The sequence below is a fragment of the Oncorhynchus mykiss genome, chromosome 22, assembly GCF_013265735.2.
Source record: "Oncorhynchus mykiss isolate Arlee chromosome 22, USDA_OmykA_1.1, whole genome shotgun sequence".
In the NCBI taxonomy this organism is placed as follows: domain Eukaryota; kingdom Metazoa; phylum Chordata; class Actinopteri; order Salmoniformes; family Salmonidae; genus Oncorhynchus; species Oncorhynchus mykiss.
In genome coordinates, this window is record NC_048586.1 from 19,997,489 (window position 1) to 20,017,861 (window position 20,373).

General features: G+C 42.7%; 1 protein-coding gene across 3 annotated transcripts in view; it reads left to right on the forward strand.

Annotated features, from left to right (window-relative positions):
* Positions 1-350: 350 nt before the first annotated feature.
* The window catches only part of adarb1b (adenosine deaminase RNA specific B1b), a 177,822-nt gene continuing 157,799 nt past the window's right edge, over positions 351-20,373 (forward strand). For all 3 annotated transcript variants that reach the window (XM_036958943.1, XM_036958944.1, XM_036958945.1), the window contains exon 1: positions 351-634. The gene's annotated coding sequence lies outside the window, so the exon portion shown is untranslated. The remainder of the gene's footprint in view (positions 635-20,373) is intronic.

Sequence of the window (20,373 nt, forward strand, 5' to 3'; positions counted from 1 at the left end):
GCAAAGTTGGTTCCTGTTCGTCACATCTTTGGTCACGTTCGCGTGGGTCAAACAAAAATACCCTAATTGTTTCACAATAGAGCCTCCGACAAAGCAGACTGCAGGATGAAGTTGCTGAAGAGCAACTGCAGAAACTTGCAGTCTACAGTAGTCAACACTTAATGACCTTTGATCACATGATGTTTGTTAAGTGCATGCAGTCGATATATAGGATCAAGTCGGAACATTTTATCCCCATAATTCTACACACATTGAAAGGCGGTGAACAATGGTCACCGACTTGACAAAAGTGATTCGCTCGAACGTACCCTGTGCGTCCGATTCATTTGACAGGCATGCACATGCGCAGTTCAGCACGACAGACCGATAGATCCGATTACGTGTTTCTGCATTCACACTGTCCTGTTTATCTATCCTTCCCATTGCTTGCGCCGGAGGACCCACACCGCTAGAGGAACATAGCCAGTCTGTCTGTATTGCAGCGTGTGCATGCAACTGTACGAGCGGAGCTTTCAAGCCAATTCATTCTGCAACCCATAAAACATACAAGAGGCGCTCTTTGCTTTTAAATTGAACGGAGGACGAGCACCTCTTTAATGGAACTGAAAGCTTCCCTTTTAATTGCAACACTACTGTAAGTATTGACGTCTTCTCAGTGTGACGGATGGTATGCTTGGGTTCCGGGTGTGTTTATTTCATATGTTCTTGTAGACAGCGTACAAACATGGCTTTTGCCTTAAATGTAGTCAACCCTATTTAATACAAATGTGCACCTTGTTTAGTACATTGAGCTGACGTTATCATGTTGTGTTCGGCTGTCGTGTCTGCTAGTTGCGAATATACAGTGTACTACAATGAAGATCCAGGGAGACCGCATGTGCAGAGCCGCAGTTTAATGAAAGGGATACATTGTAACGTTCTTTTGGCGGGGAACTCTACACGATTAGTTGACGGAATGGCTAGTTGTTCAGTTGAGCGCTGTCAGTTGAACAGTTCGCTTGGTGAGAAAAATATTATATTTTCTCTAGATTTCGAATTTGAAGTAGGCTACCAAGCCATGGTCAGTTTTTGACCTGTAATAGATAGCATTTGAAAAGTCATGGCGTTTGAACAAAATTAGATACGATTCAAAATGGAGCCAAGTTTCCCCCGAATAAAACGAAAGCACCAAATTGAAATGTGGTAGGTTACGTTGCTAAATTGTGTGCCAGGCTATTATAGCCCATGAACAACCTGCCGTATGGGTTTTCAGAAGGACACTTATTTAGGTTAAATCACAGCATGGTTGGGCGTTGTTGTGGTCAACCATTTGATGTAAATTAATAATGTATAGCCTATAATATAGGCTACAGTATTGGTTCAAGAAATGTGTGGTGTTCTTGTTGAATTAAATACTGTATTTGGTGCTAATGGGTGTTTGAAGTTATGTATCGTCATTCCCGCCACAATAATACAAAAAAATAGTGTATCGAAATTTCGACACACTGTCTAAAAATATTGAGACTATCAGAACATGTCTAGATAGTAGATCATACATATAGGACATGTTTATTCATTTGTAGAATTGTGTGGCGATTTAAATCGCAGAGATCAGCACAGCCTGGACGCAGGCATACGTGTGGCAAGCTGGCATTTGCCCCAGCACTTTTGATTTGGCTTAATAAGAACAAAATATTGACACAAAGTGTTGAAAAGAGGGACAAAGTACTGTTGTTCAGACTGATTCGCCTCATGATTTGTCAACTCGTGCACAATTAATCTGTTATAGTCTGATCAACTGTAGCCTATTGATAACAATTACAGCTGCAGGTAGTCTAGAGAAGCCTATGCCCGTTGACCCCCTCTGGGGAATCGAAGCGGTCATGTATTTATTTGTGTTAAGAAAAAATGTGAATGTGATCAAATTTGGTTTATAATTTCGGATGGCTAGCCAACCTTTTCAATCCAACATTGCCTAGAGTTAATCAATCAACACAATAGTGATGACATACTGGGTGAGTAACTTTTTAATTACTGATGCAAAGGCCTACACAATGCAACCCTGCATAAAGCAAGCTCAGCCCTGTTCTGTTGTTCAAACGCAGTTGTTGTCTCTGTATGTGTAAAGGATCCCATGTTAGTTTAGTTTTAAAATATCATTCAAGGTTGCTGCAGTTTAACAGTGTTTTAATGTTTTTATCCCAGAAAAAACAGAAAAATTAGCCCATAGCCCATATAAAACCGTTTTTTACATCTGATGTATTAGTATGTCATACCCTACAACTAGGGTCCGGAGGTTTCCCTGGTTCAGGTAGCCTACCAGATCAGGAAAAACTCTGGTTCCTAGGAAAAACAATTCCCCTCGCCCCTCTCCAACCACTCTGGGATGCCACCTCTAAAATCACCACATAATGTTACAAATGAAGTAACATATCCAAAAAGTACGGCAGTGTTTCCCCTAGAATTTCTTTCAGTAGCGGGGGTGGAGTCTTCCTTGGTCATACATCTATATATACAAAAATATGTGGATATTTATATGGAGTTGGTCTCCCCTATGCTGCTATAATAGCCTCCAATCTTCTGGGAAGGCTTTCTACTAGATGTTGGAACATTGCTGCAGGGACTTGCTTCCATTCAGTCACAAGAGCATTAGTGAGGTCGGCCACTGATGTTGGGCAATTAGGTCTGGCTCGAAGTCAGCGTTCCAATTCATCCCAAAGGTCTTCGATGGGGTCAAGTTCTTCCACACCGATCTCAATAAACCATTTCTGTATGGACCTCGCTTTGTGCACGGGGGCACTGTCATGCTGAAACAGAGCTGGCGTTGTGTGACAACTGCACATTTTAGAGTGGCCTTTTATTGTCCCCGGCACAAGGTGCACCTGTGTAATGATCATGCCGTTTAATCAGCTTCTTGATATGCCACACCTGTCAGATGGATGGATTATCTTGGCAAAGGAGAATTTCTCACTAACAGGGATGTTAACAAATTTTTGAACAAAATACAAGAGAAACAAGCTTTTTGTGCATATTGGAAAATTTTGGGGAAATTTTATTTCAGCTCATGAAACATTTCTATTCAGTGTAATAAAAAATGAAATGTCAATACCCTTTGTTATGGCAAGCCTAAATACATGTATGTTCTGGGGTAAAAATGTGCTTAACAAGTCACATAATAAGTTGCATGGATTCACTTGAGTGACTACTGAATCTATGTACCCCACACATACAATTATGTGTAAGGTCCCTCAGTTGAGCAGTGAATTTCAAACACAGATTCAACTATAAAGAACCACAAAGACCAGGGAGGTTTTTCAATGCCTCGCAAAGAAGGGCACATATTGGTAGATGGTTCAAAATTTAAAAAAAAAGCAGACATTGAATTAGGGCTGACCCCATTTAGTCGACTGGTCGATTGTTTGGTCGATAGGCTGTTGGTCGACCGAGATTCCTTTATTCGAGCAGTAGCAAAAAAATAAATAAATCATGGTGTACAAGACAAAATAAATCAATCAGGCCTGATTCATGCCTGTCTGAGTGGACTGATCCATTGTGGAGGCTGTGGGGATGGCACAGTCCATCAGTCTTTTTTATTTTTTAAAAATTTAACTAGGCAAGTCAGTTAAGAACAAATTCTTATTTTCAATGACGGCCTAGGAACAGTGGGTTAGCTGCCTGTTCAGGGGCAGAACGACAGATTCGTACCTTGTCAGCTCAGGTTACTAGTCCAACGCTCTAACCACTAGGCTACGCTGCCGCCCCTGAGACATATTCTACTGAAATTGTATATGTTTATATTATGTAAGAACAATGGTGCAACACAAATAAAAAATATTATTTTATAACAAATGCGCTTTCTCCTACGTTGGATAGTGGTCGCTGTCCGCGGTTCTGAAACACATCAGTGCGCTGTTGAATTGATGCCTTTTCCTAGACCATGTTGCTAAGTTCATAATAGCAAAGTTAACCAGCATATTGGTGTAGAGAACAATGCAGCGGAGTTAGGAGACAGACAAGAAAATAGCCCTTGCCTTAATTGTCTAAGAAAAGTGAGGAGAGGAAACCAACTTAATTAGGTCTATAATCAATAGCACAACTGTTAAATGTGCCTGGCTTTATAAATCAACCATATATATCTACAGAAATAAGACAGATCCTGCTTCTGTTGCCTATTTGACTGCTTGTTTAATAGCCTACTGATTCCATGAGCACCAAACCTCAGCAACCACATGTCGGATAAACAATTTCACAAATTCTGATTTGAAAAAAAAACTTTTATGCTGTAATAAAAGCTTTACAAACCAGCCTCTCTGGTATGATTTATAATTTATTTAGTGTTTACACTGTTGCAAATTGTCAGAAATTATATTAATAATAATAACCCGCCTTTTTCCTTGAGCTCCTTCTTATTGTTATTATTACTATTAATATTATGATCATAATTATAATAAAAGCAATGTCATTATCATTAGTAGGCTTAGTATAGCAGCCTAGTATAGACACCATAGAGCTGAGCTGCATCCTGATTAGTCTTAATACCGTAACTTACTTAGGCCTATATTTCAATACTTATATAGGTCACTGTATCAATCAATCATTTATTCATTCATGTCATCACACAGCATACGAGTCTTTCATGATTTGATTTATATATATATATATATATATATATATATATATATATATATATATATATAACAGACACTGGTATGCTTATAATGTATTTAGTGTTGTTTACATTGTTCCAAACGGTCAGAAAAATTATATCGTTATCTAACATTACCTGTTTGGCACACATAATATGCATGCAGCGCTTGCTCCTTACCTTCCTTTTCTTGATCTCAAGTATTTTCCACAACTAGTCAAATGTATTCCACACATCTGACTTCCCTTTATCTCCTGAACAACCAGTAAACATTCTCCCATTTCAAGTGTATTTCTTACGTACATGTGCCTCGTAAAGAGAGCAAGGAATATTTTTTCCAAAGCAATTTAGGGATTTCGGTGACATCACTTTTCAGTCAGAAATGGCTGTAATTACAGTGTATTTGGAAAGTAATCAGACCCCTTCCAATTTTCCACATTTTGTTATGTTACAGCCTTATTCTATAATTGATTAAATAAAATCAATCTACAAAAAATACCCCACAATGACAAATCGAAAAACAGTAAAAAAAAAAAAAAAAAAACGTATTTACAGTTTTCAGACCCTTTGCTATGAGACTCGAAATTGAGCTCAGATGCATCCTTTTTCCATTGATCATCCTGTTTCTACAATTTAATTGGAGTCCACCTGTCGTAAATTAAATTGATTGGACATGATTTGGAAAGGCACACACCTGTCTATATAAGGTCCCACAGTTGACAGTGCATGTGAGAGCAAAAACCAAGCCATGAGGTCGAAGGAATTGTCTGTAGAGCGCCGAGACAGGATTGTGTTGGCACAGATCTGGGGAAGGGTACCAAGACAATTTGGAAGAATTGAAGGTCCCCAAGAACAAAGTGGCCTCCATCATTCTTAAATGGAAGAAGTTTGGAAACACCAAGACTCTTCCTAGAGCTGGCCGCCCGGCCAAACTGAGCAATCGGGGGAGAAGGGCCTTGGTCAGGGAGGTGACCAAGAATCTGATGGTCACTCTGACAGAGCTCCAGAGTTCCTCTGTGGAGATGGGAGAACCTTCCAGAAGGACAACCATCTCTGCAGCACACCATAAATCAGGTGTTTATGGTAGAGTGGCCAGACGGAAGCCATTCCTGAGTAAAATGGCACATGACAGCCCACTTGGAGTTTGCCTAAAGGACTCGCAGACCATGAGAAACAAGATTTTCTGGTCCAATGAGAATGCCAAGCGTCACGTCTGGAGGAAACCTGACTCCATCCCTACGGTGAAGCATGGTGGTGGCAGCATCATGCTGCGGGGATGTTTTCCGGCGGCAGGGACTGGGAGACTAGTCAGGAACGAGGGAAAGATGAACAGAGAAGAGTACAAAAAGATCCTAGATGAAAATCTGTTCCAGTGTTCAGGACCTCCAACTGGGGAAAAGGTTCACCTTCCAACAGGTCTACGACCCTAAGCACACAGCCAAGACAATGCAGGAGTGGCTTTGGTACAAGTGTTTGAATGTCCTTGAGTGGCCCAGCCAGAGCCCGGACTTGAACCTGATCGAACATCACTGGAGAGACCTGAAAAAGCTGTGCAGCGACACTCCCCATCCAACCTGACAGAGCTGGAGAGGATCTGCAGAGGAGAATGGGAGGAACTCCTAACAGTCGAGGCTGTAATCGCTGCCAAAAGTGCTTCAACAAAGTACTGAGTAAAGGTTCTGAATACTTATGTAAATGTGATATTTCAGTCTTATATTTAATACATTTGCAAAGAAATGTACACCTGTTTTTGCTTTGTAATTATGGGCTATTGTGTGTAGACTGAGGGAAAAAAACAATTTAAACTATTTCAGAATAAGTCTAATGTAACAAAATGTTGAAAAAGTCAAGGGGTTTGAATTCTTTCCGAATGCATTCTATATTGCAGCTTCAGAAACACATTCTGTGGTGGTCGCTTCAGAAGGGAGGAGAGAGAAACAACGTGTGCTAGTCACACAGCCGCTTGCTGTCTTTTTTAAAAACACAGGGCAGCAAGTCTGAGCCAGGCCCGGCACTAGCAAATCAATTGCAGTCGGATTCAGTCTAGTCATTTGTGTGTCTTAATTAACAAACAGATCGCTTAAAGCATCAGACAAGCTCAGTGCATATAGTTGATTTAATTAAAACACATAGGATGTACATACAGTGCCTTGCGAAAGTATTCGGCCCCCTTGAACTTTGCAACCTTTTGCCACATTTCAGGCTTCAAACATAAAGATATAAAACTGTATTTTTTTGTGAAGAATCAACAACAAGTGGGACACAATCATGAAGTGGAACGACATTTATTGGATATTTAAAACTTTTTTAACAAATCAAAAACTGAAAAATTGGGCGTGCAAAATTATTCAGCCCCCTTAAGGTAATACTTTGTAGCGCCACCTTTTGCTGCGATTACAGCTGTAAGTCGCTTGGGGTATGTCTCTATCAGTTTTGCACATCGAGAGACTGACATTTTTTCCCATTCCTCCTTGCAAAACAGCTCGAGCTCAGTGAGGTTGGATGGAGAGCATTTGTGAACAGCAGTTTTCAGTTCTTTCCACAGATTCTCGATTGGATTCAGGTCTGGACTTTGACTTGGCCATTCTAACACCTGGATATGTTTATTTTTGAACCATTCCATTGTAGATTTTGCTTTATGTTTTGGATCATTGTCTTGTTGGAAGACACATCTCCGTCCCAGTCTCAGGTCTTTTGCAGACTCCATCAGGTTTTCTTCCAGAATGGTCCTGTATTTGGCTCCATCCATCTTCCCATCAATTTGAACCATCTTCCCTGTCCCTGCTGAAGAAAAGCAGGCCCAAACCATGATGCTGCCACCACCATGTTTGGCAGTGGGGATGGTGTGTTCAGGGTGATGAGCTGTGTTGCTTTTACGCCAAACATAACGTTTTGCATTGTTGCCAAAAAGTTCAATTTTGGTTTCATCTGACCAGAGCACCTTCTTCCACATGTTTGGTGTGTCTCCCAGGTGGCTTGTGGCAAACTTTAAACAACACTTTTTATGGATATCTTTAAGAAATGGCTTTCTTCTTGCCACTCTTCCATTAAGGCCAGATGTGCAATAAACAACTGATTGTTGTCCTATGGACAGAGTCTCCCACCTCAGCTGTAGATCTCTGCAGTTCATCCAGAGTGATCATGGGCCTCTTGGCTGCATCTCTGATCAGTCTTCTCCTTGTATGAGCTGAAAGTTTAGAGGGACGGCCAGGTCTTGGTAGATTTGCAGTGGTCTGATACTCCTTCCATTTCAATATTATCGCTTGCACAGGGCTCCTTGGGATGTTTAAAGCTTGGGAAATCTTTTTGTATCCAAATCCGGCTTTAAACTTCTTCACAACAGTATCTCGGACCTGCCTGGTGTGTTCCTTGGTCTTCATGATGCTCTTTTCGCTTTTAACGGACCTCTGAGACTATCACAGTGCAGGTGCATTTATACGGAGACTTGATTACACACAGGTGGATTGTATTTATACTCATTAGTCATTTAGGTCAACATTGGATCATTCAGAGATCCTCACTGAACTTCTGGAGAGAGTTTGCTGCACTGAAAGTAAAGGGGCTGAATAATTTTGCACGCCCAATTTTTCAGTTTTTGATTTGTTAAAAAAGTTTGAAATATCCAATAAATGTCGTTCCACTTCATGATTGTGTCCCACTTGTTGTTGATTCTTCACAAAAAAATACAGTTTTATATCTTTATGTTTGAAGCCTGAAATGTGGCAAAAGGTTGCAAAGTTCAAGGGGGCCGAATACTTTCGCAAGGCACTGTATGTTGGCTACGTGTGCCTGTAATTTTTTTTTATGTAGTTCTGTCCTAGAGCTGTTCTTGTCTATTGATGTTCTGTATTATGTCATTCTGTATTATGTTTCATGTTTTGTGTGGACCCCAGGAAGAGTAACTTCTGCTTTTGCAACAGCTAAAGTGGGTCCGAAGTTTACATACACTCAAGTAGTATTTGGTAGCATTGCCTTTAAATTGTTTAACTTGGGTCAAACGTTTCGGGTAGCCTAACACAAGCTTCCCACAATAAGTTGGTGCTTCTTCACCTGCATTGCTTGCTGTTTGGGGTTTTAGGCTGGGTTTCTGTACAACACTTTGAGATATCAGCTGATGTACGAAGGGCTATATAAATACATTTGATTTGTTTTGATTTGAATGTTGGCCCATTCCTCCTGACAGAGCTGGTGTAACTGAGTCAGGTTTGAAGGCCTCCTTGCTCGCACACGCCTTTTCAGTTCTGCCCACAAATTTTCTATAGGATTGAGGTCAGGTCTTTGTGATGGCCACTCCAATACCTTGACTTTCTTGTCCTTAAGCCATTTTGCCACAACTTTGGAAGTATGCTTGAGGTAATTGTCCTTTTGGAAGATCCATTTGCAACCAAGCTTTAACTTCCTGATTGATGTCTTGATGTTGCTTCAATATATCCACATAATTTTCCTCCCTCATGATGCCATCTATTTTGTGAAGTGCACCTGTCCCTCCTGCAGCAAAGCACACCCACAACATGATGCTGCCACCCTTGTGCTTCACGGTTGGGACGGTGTTCTTCGGCTTGAAATCCTCCCCATTTTTCCTCCAAACGATGGTCATTATGGCCAAACAGTTATATTTTTGTTTCATTAGACCAGAGGACATTGATCCAAAAAGTACAGTCTTTGTCCCCATGTGCAGTTGCAAACCTTAGTCTGGCTTTTTTATGGCGGTTTTGGAGCAGTGGCTTCTTCCTTGCTGAGCGGCCTTTCAGGTTATGTCGATATAGGACTCGTTATACTGTGGATATAGATACTTTGTACCTGTTTCCTCCAGCATCTTCACAAGATCCTTTGCTGTTGTTCTGGGATTGATTTGCACTTTTCGCACAAATATGTTCATCTCTAGGAGACGGAACACGTCTGCATGGTCCCATGGTGTTTATACTTGCGCACTATTGTTTGTACGCAAACATTCGTACACAAGTATAAACACCATGCGTTTGGAAATTTATCCCAAGGATGAACCAGACTTGTGGAGGTCTACAATTTTTTCTCTGAGGTCTTGGCTGATTTATTTTGATTATCCCATGATGGCAAGTAAAGAGTCACTGTAAGCAGGAATCAGGAGGATAGAATTATGGTCAGCTTAGCCAAATGGAGGGCGAGGGAGAGCTTTGTACGCATCTCTGTGTGTGCAGTAAAGATGGTCTAGAGTTTTTTTCCCCCTTCTGGTTGCACATGTAACATGCTGGTACAATTAAGTAAAACAGATTTAAGTTTCCCTGCATTAAAGTCCATGGGCACTAGGAGCGCCGCCTCTGGATGAGCGTTTTCCTGTTTGCTTATGGCGGTACACAGCTCATTGACTGCGGTCTTAGTGCCAGCATCGGTTTGTGGTGGTGAATAGCCAGCTACGAAGAATATAGTTGAAAACTCTCTTGGAAAATAGAGTGGTCTACAGCTTATCATGAGATACTCTACCTCAGGCGAGCAAAACCTTGAGACTTCCTTACTATTAGATTTTGTGCACCAGCTGTTGTTTGCAAATATACACAGACGATCACCCCTTGTCTTACCGGAGGTGGCTGTTCTATCTTGACGGTTCTGCATAAAACCCGCCAGCTGTATGTTATTTATGTCGTTGTTGAGCCTCAACTCGGTGAAACATACAGTTTTTAATGTCCCGTTGGTAGGATATTCGTGATCGTAGTTCATCTATTTTGTTATCCAATGATTGTACGTTGGCTAAAAGTGCTGATGGTAGAGGCAGATTACCCACTCGCCGTCAGATCGTTACAAGGCACCCCGATCTACGCCCCCATATCTCTTGTCTCTTTCTCATGCGAATCACAGGGATTTTGACCTTATCGGGTGCCTGAAGTAAATCCTTCGCGTCCGATTCATAACATTACCCTGAAGATGGCACAGTGGGAGGTTATACACTGATCAAAAAAATAAAGGGAACACTAAAATAAAACATCCTAGATCTGAATGAATTAAATATTCTTATTAAATACTTTTTTTCTTTACATAGTTGAATGTGCTGACAACAAAATCACACAAATTATCAATGGAAATCAAATTTATCAACCCATGGAAGTCTGGATTTGGAGTCACACTCAAAATTAAAGTGGAAAACCACACTACAGGCTGATCCAACTTTGATGTAATGTCCTTAAAACAAGTCAAAATGAGGCTCCGTAGTGTGTGTGGCCTCCACGTGCCTGTATGACCTCCCTACAACTCCTGGGCATGCTCCTGATGAGCCATGGTCTTCTGAGGGATCTCCTCCCAGACCTGGACTAAAGCATCCGCCAACTCCTGGACAGTCTGTGGTGCAACGTGGCGTTGGTGGATGGAGCGAGACATGATGTCCCAGATGTGCTCAATTGGATTCAGGTCTGGGGAACGGGCGGGCCAGTCCATAGCATCAATGCCTTCCTCTTGCAGTAACTGCTGACACATTCCAGCCACATGAGGTCAAGCATTGTCTTGCATTAGGAGGAACCCAGGGCCAACCGCACCAGCATATGGTCTCACAAGGGGTCTGAGGATCTCATCTCAGTACCTAATGACAGTCAGGCTACCTCTGGCGAGCACATGGAGGGCTGTGCGGCCCCCCAAAGAAATGCCACCCTACACCATGACTGACCCACCGCCAAACCGGTCATGCTGGAGGTTGTTGCAGGCAGCAGAACATTCTCCACAGCGTCTCCAGACTCTGTCACGTCTGTCACGTGCTCAGTGTGAACGTGCTTTCATCTGTGAAGAGCACAGGGCGCCAGTGGCGAAATTGCCAATCTTGGTGTTCTCTGGCAAATGCCAAACGTCCTGCACGGTGTTGGGCTGTAAGCCCAACCCCCACCTGTGGACGTTGGGCCCGCTGAGCAGACACATGCACATTTGTGGCCTGCTGGAGGTCATTTTGCAGGGCTCTGGCAGTGTTCCTCCTGCTCCTCCTTGCACAAAGGCGGAGGTAGCGGTCCTGCTGCTGGGTTGTTGCCCTCCTACGGCCTCCTCCACGTCTCCTGATGTACTGGCCTGTCTCCTTGTAGCGCTTCCATGCTCTGGACACTATGCTGACAGACACAGCAAACCTTCTTGCCACAGCTCACATTGATGTGCCATCCTGGATGAGCTGCGCCATCCTGGATGAGCTGCACTACCTGAGCCACTTGTGTGGGTTGTAGACTCCGTCTCATGCTACCACTAGAGTGAAAGCACCGCCAGCATTCAAAAGTGACCAAAACATCAGCCAAGAAGCATAGGAACTGAGAAGTGGTCTGTCGTCACCACCTGCAGAACCACTCCTTTATTGGGGGTGTCTTGCCTATAATTTCCACCTGTTGTCTATTCCATTTGCACAACAGCATGTGAAATTTATTGTCAATCCGTGTTGCTTCCTAAGTGGACAGTTTGATTTCACAGAAGTGTGATTGACTTGGAGTTACATTGTGTTGTTTAAGTGTTCCCTTTATTTTTTTGAGCAGTGTATATATGGAGTGTGCAAATCTCTTTGTTTTTATAACTTAGTTTATTCACAGTTAGTCATCACCTCAACATTAAATACTTTTCTCTGGGTGTGCTCCAGCTCATGCATTTTATTGTACTGATCAACAACATTTGCATAGAAGTAGCACGCATTGTTATTAAACAAGCTGTCTCTTTAACCAGTAATGATGTCATTCATGAGGCAAAAGGGGGGGCTGCCTATCGGAGCACAGTCAATTCACTGAGGCAATAGATAATCTTTGGGAGAGACATGAGAGAGAGTGAATAAGCGAATGAATAAAGTTTTTAGTTGCAATCAGCTTTGAAATTAGCATATTTTCATTATGGTTTGCATCACAAACAAAGTAGTAGGGCAGTTAATTCATGTTAGCTTCAGCTGGCACAGAAAGTTGGCCTACAAAGCTGGAAGCAGTGTAAAGTGTTCTAAGCCTGTATGGACATTGTTTTGCGAACAGTAATTAACAGTTTCAACATTTCTACTATGCTGTCGAGTGTGTTGACTTCTGTGCTTTATGAGTGGGTAGTTAACATGATGCAGCCCAGACTCCCAGTGCAGGCTAGCAATGAGTAAGCAGAGCAGGCACAGTGGGCGATATAATAAGGGGGACATTGGCTGGCTTGATCCGTGAGACACATTTGACAGAAGTACCGAAAGTAACAAGAATTCTAGTACCGAACTGTTTTTCATGTTCTAGTATTGAAAAAGTACCGAAGTTTCGGTGTACCGTGCAACACTAATTTGTAATTATTATGAGACCAGTTTCACCCAGGGGCAGAGAAAAACCCCAACATCGGGTATTTTTAGGGGTACATTTTTTGCCCTCGTCTGTTTGCTATTTTCTCATTTGAAGGTGTCTAGTTGGATTGGAACCCATAATGATTGCTGCTTTGATTTGTTGGTTTTTGTACATGAGGTATTTTGCCATAACCATAATGACAGGAGGCCTGTCAATCGACCTGGTGAGTAGGCTATGGATGACCTTCCTGTCTCGCATACGACAAAAAACACCCCACCCCACTCCACCCCTGTGGGGCTAAAATGTATTTATTTTCACCCTGACCTATATGGAGACCAGTTCCGTGTAACTATTCCATGTGAATAGGACAACAATATTTGATCACTTTTACTACTCACTTTTTTTTTTTTTTACCGATCTAACTACGTAATAATTTATTTGAATAGTAAATCTCTATTCATAAACTGGGTAAATCCATTTGTGCCTAGGCCAATTCACAATACAGGTGAATGCATATTCAGTAGGAGTGTGTGGATTCATTCATTGCTTTCATGGGGCTAAAGATGATAATCTGCTTCCCTTCCATTTGGGACTTATTTTTCTTGTACTGATTTGCATATAAGTAGCAATCTCTTATTTGTTAAAAGTTTGCGCTGTCTCTTTAACACAGTAATGAGGTCATTCATGACAATGCACATGCCCACATCTTAGTTGTGTTTGATGAGGGAAGTTTTGCCTATTTAGCGTTTTTGTTTTCAGAATCTTCAGAGACTTTTATTGGTGAAACAGTATAGTGACAAATGTAGCTACTTTTTAAGGCTGCCTCGGCGATTTTTGGTTGATTTAGCGACTTCCCTGTTTGTGTATGGCGGCTCGGCTGAGTTTAGCTGTGTTGCTCTGTTCTGCTGTCCGCTCGGTCTCCCCTGCTCCGATCCGGCTGATGCGTGTGTGCGGGTCACTTTCGCCCATTCCTCTGCCTCTCTTCCCTCCCTCCCCCATCACTCTCCGCTCTAGCTCTTGGTCCTATCCCGGCTGCAGCGAGTGAATTTATTAAATCGGTTCCTTTGTTGTTAAATGACACCACAGCAATCCAAGGCATACTTCATAATTCTAGAAAAGTACATTTACTAAAAAAAAATTGTATGACGAAGATACGATTAAGTAATGTAACGTTTTGGGTGATAATAAACTTTGAAATCAGGATATTTTGCTTTAATGTGCTAGCTTCAGCTGTAACGTTAAGCTAGCAAGGAAAGTTAGCCTACAAAGCTGGAAGCTATCTTCATGCATTGAAAAGTATTCTAGTCTGCAAACAGTAAAGAACAATTTCAACATGCCAATGTTGCATTATTCAAGTGTGTTAACTTCGATGCAGCATGTACTAACATGTTGCAGCCCAGACTCCGAGTACTCCAGCAATGAGTAAGTGGAGCAGGCAAGAGGCACGGTGCGCCTGCGCAACAGGGGACATCGGCTGCAACGATAGACCGGAAAAAGTTGTCATGTTCTAGTTTTGAAAAAGTACAGATGTTTCAGTATACCATGCAAAGATATTTATGTGCCCTTATTAATTAAGAGGCTCTGCCCAGCTCATGAGTTAATGCATTATCATTTTTGTTGACCTTTATTTAACTGAAGCTAGTCAGATATGTACAAATTCTTATTTACACTGACGGACTACCAAAAGGCCTCCTGCGGGGACAGGGGTATGATGCACATAAATAATAATCCTTAGAATAATGCAAGGCAGGGCCTCATTGTCACATTGTAACGCAAAGGCTATGTCTGTTGTCCATTTATTAATATCTGCAAGTCTCTGTTTTGATGTAGCTGAGTCAGTTATAGTGTGACATTAATTTGTTTTAAGCAACCCATGCCATTCCAAGTCGATTGAAGTAAACTGGGTTTTGGTAAGGAGATTTCGGTGGAAATTCCTCTGGAGCAGGAAGAAAGAATGCACACCCAGTAGCTCTCCTGGAATCTCCTGGAGGACGGTTGGCCACCCTGCAACATTACAATTACAACCAAATTATTTGTGGGATGAATTGGAACGCCGACTGCGAGCCAGGCCTAATCGCCCAACATTAGTGGCCGACCTCACTAATGCTCTTGTGGCTGAATGGAAGTCCCCACAGCAATGTTCCAACATCTAGTGGAAAGTCTTCCCAGAAGAGTGAAGGCTGTTATAGCAGCACCGGGGGGACCAACTCCATATTAATGCCTAATGATTTTGGAATGAGATGTTCGATGAGCAGGTGTCCACATACTTTTGGTCGTGTAGTGTATTTGAGAATGTAAAAATAATGTTAATGCATAATGCCATTTGGTAGGCCTATTAAAAAAAAGTAACTATTCTTAAAGTGGTAATACATACATTTTGGGGTACGTTTTTTGTTTATAGGCTTTATATTGTTTATAACAATTAAAATATAAAATGTAGGTCCTTGAAAATTACAATTTAGTGTTTGAAAAAGTTCTTGAAAGTACTTGATTTTGACTTGCCAATGTCTGTATCAACCTTGTGTCGGCTACTTGCTCAGCCCGCAAATTAAAGATAAAATAATTCGCTTTCCCGTCAGATCTCAACCTTTTTTCCCCCAGTAGCTTTCAGTTGGCACTGGCTCCGGTGTGCCACTGGCAAATTTACCTGAATAACGAGCCATGCTGTGTGTGGTGCACGTGGGGGTGACTGAAACGGAAATTAAATGCGTAGATACGTTTGAGGAGTGAATTTACTGGGCTGGAAGTATTGGCCTTTCAGTGGGTCTCTGGTAGTTGAGGGGTGGTGTGTGTGTGTGTGTTTATGTGTGTGTGTGTGTGTGTGTGTGTGTGTGTGTGTAGGGGTGGTCTAATTGTGTGGCAGTGTGTAGCCCAGGGAGGGAGGAACATGTTTTCGAGGGGGTTGTCAGTGGGGAAGGGGGGCTAGTTGCACTGGGGGTAGGCTGGGATCGACGAGACCCCGGCTAGCTAGCGTGACTGAGACATCCTGCGCTCCCCGGAGGGCGCATCAGTGCTGCCCCATCACCCCCGTCACCAAATTTTGAAGAGCAGGAAGCCGCAGGTTGGAGCCATTAATCATGCTGAATACATTTGGTTGTTGAGACTCTTACTGTTGCATCATTGTTTTTCAGCAAGATACAAGAGAAAGCCCTCCAGAGATTAGAACATTAGTATAGCGAGGACATGTCTTTTTTTTGCAAGCGGTTTCGTAACCTCTAACGTCCACTGGAGATGGACCTTCAGCGGAAAATGGAAAAGGGCTAACGCACACGCCAGAGACGGTTAGTGTCAGCTACTCGCTGTGACATCATGGTGCATGGGCACACACACACACAGGGTCACCGCCACCGAGAGTCCTCTGTCCCACTGCCACCCAGACCCCTCCAGTCCACAGCCAGGCCAAGGACTGTTGGGGCTGGCTAATATCAGCCTTTACCACTATTTCTTCGAAATATTATGGACTAACGTTTCTGTTTAATAGGCTTACATTTTCACCGAAGTGCTCATATTGTGTGAAAGGTACTATAAATAGTAAAAATGTTGGATTTAGAATCTTGTTATTAGAAAATTAAACACAGTTTGTTCAGGTCAAATCAATTTAAACCGTTGTCTTCCAGCACTGGGATTTCACAGAAGGATGTGTTATGTTGCTAGATGGGCCACTGTAGTGCTGCACGCTAAATTAAACTTCTGTACTTTTTCTAGACTAGCTACAGTGCATTCGGAAAGTATTCAGACCCCTTGACCTTTTCCACATTTTGTTACTTTACAGCGTTATTCTAAAATGGATTCAATAGTTTTCCCCCTCATCAATCTACACACAATACCCCAAAATGACAAAGCAAAAGCAGGTTTTTAGAAATGTTCGCACATGTATTACACATTTTTAATTGAAATATAACATTTACATAAGTATTAAGACCCTTTCCTCAGTACTTTGTTGAAGCAGCTTTAGCAGTGATTAAACTCGACTCTTCTTGGGTATGACGCTACAAGCTTGGACACCTGTATTTGGGGAGTTTGTCCCATTTTATTCTCTGCAGACCCTCTCAAGCTCTGTCAGGTTGGATGGAGAGCGTAGCTGCACAGCTATTTTCAGGACTCTCCAGAGATGTTTGATCAGGTTCATGTCCGGGCTCTTTCTGGGCTACTCAAGGACATTCAGAGACTTGTCCCGAAGTCACTCCTGCGTTGTCTTGGCTGTGTGCTTAGGGTTGTTGTCCTGCTTGAAGGTGAACCATCACCCCCAGTCTGAAATCCTGAGCGCTCTGGAGCAGGTTTGCATCAAGGATCTCTCTGTACTTTGCTCCGTTCATCTTTCCCTCGATCCTGACTAGTCTCCCAGTTCCTGCCTCTGAAAAACATCCCCACAGCATGATGCTGCCACCACCATGCTTCACCGTACGGATGGTGCCAGGTTTCCTCCAGACGTGAAGCTTGGCATTCAGGCCAAAGAGTTCAATCTTGGTTTCATCAGACCAGAAAATCTTGTTTTTCATGGTCTGAGAGTCTTTAGGTGCCTTTTCACAAACTTCAAGCAGGCTATCATGTGACTTTTACTGAGGAGTGGCTTTCGTCTGGCCACTCTACCATAAAGGCCTGATTGGTGGAGTGCTGCAGAGATGGTTGTCCTTCAGGAAGGTTCTCCCATCTCCACAGAGGAACTCTAGAGCGCTGTCAGAGTGACTGTCGGGTTCTTGGTCACATCCCTGACCAAGGCCCTTCTCCCCCGATTGCTCAGTTTGGTCGGGTGGCCAGATCTAGGAAGAGTCTTGGTTTCTCCAAACTTCTTCCATTCTAGTTGTTATTTTAGTTCAACATATTGTTCAATGTTTAATAAAAGAAAGCTCAGTGGTTATTCTGTAATGCGCTTTCTTTTTTTCCGCTGTGGTTTTGGTATTGAGTATCATGATACTAAACCTGGTATCGAAGTCAAAAATCTGGTATCGTAACAACACTACCACTTTGGGTTACTGAGTGAACAGAGGCTCCATGATTGACCCCCCTAGCTTGCTTTGCCCAAAGACAGACTGGGGCCCTTGTGGATGCCCCTTTTGCTTTTCACCCCTCCTTTCACATTAACTGAGAGATACACACAGGGCTGATATGCTTTGCATAAGTTTGTTGGCTCAGGGCCAACTCCGTGATGTCCACCATCACCGCTTAATGACGCAGGCTTGGCGGTCAGCGGTTAATGGCTGTGATACCTGGGTCACCACGACTCTGGGACAGGAGGTTAGGCAATCAATACCAACCGCCATAGGGAAACATCTCAGACGGTATGGTAGGCAAGTCCTCCACCTTTCTCTCCCTCTCACCACTCTGGTCCCTCTTTTTATTCATGATGCTATATAGGCTATAAAGTTCATACGGTCATGGCTATGACTTCTATGGCCTCTCTGTTCTGTCTTAAGTTCTTTGCCCTGTTGGTCAGTGGTGTAGGATAAAATTGTTTTTGCACTTTCCCCCTCTAATGGTTTAGGTTCAGGGTTTAGGGATGGTAAGATGATTCTAGATCTGTACCAAAGGGCAACTTCCATCCCGGGGTCATATGACTCAGCGTTTACCTATCTGACCTTTCCATTTGCCCCTGGTGGTTTTGCACATGGTTTCCATGTGTTTGATGCCGCTCCAGCCATTATTATGAGCAGTCGTCCCCTCAGCAGCCTCCACTGATCAGGGTAAGGCTATAGTTGGCTGATACTTCTGTCGGCACAGCTTCCGCGCCACTTTCTGGCCAGTTATGAGCAGACGGAAATAACATCCCGGGATGAACCACACACACACACATACACACGCCTTGTCTCAAGAACGTCGTCATCATCACGTGTACATTTCAACCTGTTAACACAGGGGTTGTCATGATATGGCGGTACATCTATCTGCGATGAGAAGAGAAGCCAGGACCATGAATAATGCAGGGATCATAGAGAAGCTGTGAAAACATTCTATTCATGTTTCATAAGGCTCTGCGCACTGATCCGCGGCTCCATTGCATGTGTCTGGGCGTTCGGTTTCAAAGGGATCCATGCCTGCCCACACTCGATGCTCCACCTTAGTGAAACCTCGGTCGCTAAAACCTCTGTGCAACCATTCTACTTAAGTTAGATTTGATTCTCTATCCATTTGTCTGTTCTTTTAAATTAAATAATCCAAAACGAGTCCTTGCTTTGGTGTGAGATCAGACATCTGGGAAATATCCTGAAAATGTTGAACATAGTGGATGTCTAAAAATAGAAAAATGTCATGTGAATGGCTTGGTTTCAAATTGTGAATCAGATTAGTTCTGTATTGATGTGAATACACTAGTAGAGCATTGCCTGTTTGATATGGATCTGTTGATTAGTTGGCTACATAGAGTACATTCTGGCCAGATTTCTTGTTTTTCATCCAAGTTATCTAAGACTTGTGTTTAGTCTCCCTCTCTCCTTCACAAACCAACACGCTTCTACCGCGTCTGCTCTTCTCACTGTCTCGGGCCGTGCTGGCCACTGCAGGCACTGTGGACTGCACTGAGCATCTGGCCATGTCCTCCACTCTGAGACTGGCCAATGGCTGATTCCCTGGGAGCCATTGTTCAGTAGGAGGCAACAGCAGGGCCATCTGCCATACTATATATAGTCCACCAGCTTCATCCCTTCTACACACTGTTCCTGATCACTGTCTGCCTAGTGCCCACATGCTATACAGCATAGTACATCTTATTATCCCTCCCCTATACAGTCTGCCCAATGTACCATACTGGTACTACACATCTCCCACATTCTTAGCCTAGACAATCAGTGCCCCATATCAATGTTCCCTCTTTTAGAACTGCACTGTTTATCTCACTCAGTAGTAGGGCTGGGCGGTATACCTTATTTTATGATATACCGGTATTGATGCAGGGACCGGTTTGGGTTTTTACTTTACCTTCTATACCTGTATTTGAATGTTTTGTTTGTTAAATGTGATACGCCATGGGTAATGTCAATTTTTATAGTTTACTTCACGACTTCAGTCATCTCTCTCCTCTCTTTCTCTCCGTGCCACTTTCCACACAGACCTAGCCATGCCCCCTGTCACTCAAGAAGCGCATTTGATGTTCCTCAACCAGGAGACACTTGTGTTCACTTGTGGTCTGCATGGTCAATGCAGCACATGCACCAATGTTGATGACAACAATGCTGTTTTCACTTTGCTTCTTAATATAAATCCACTAGCGTTCTATAATGACACTATTAGTTTGTGTTTCTTACATCAGCAAACAGCTAGTTTGTCTTTTCTTAGGAAGTTGCCTTGAATCTTGTGAAACACTAATTGTTAACCGCTAATGCTAATAGCTAGCTAGCTAATTAATGTATTGAGTAAGAGCAAACGTAGCTATCTAATACAGCCCTTTCCTAAATCAGCATGTTGTTTGTGCAACAGTATCTTCTAAATCAAAGAGGAATATGCAATGCAAGAATATGTTAGCTACATGAAGTAGCTAAGAGAAAACATGCAATGCAGCCAAAGGAAACGCGTATCAACACTTTAGTT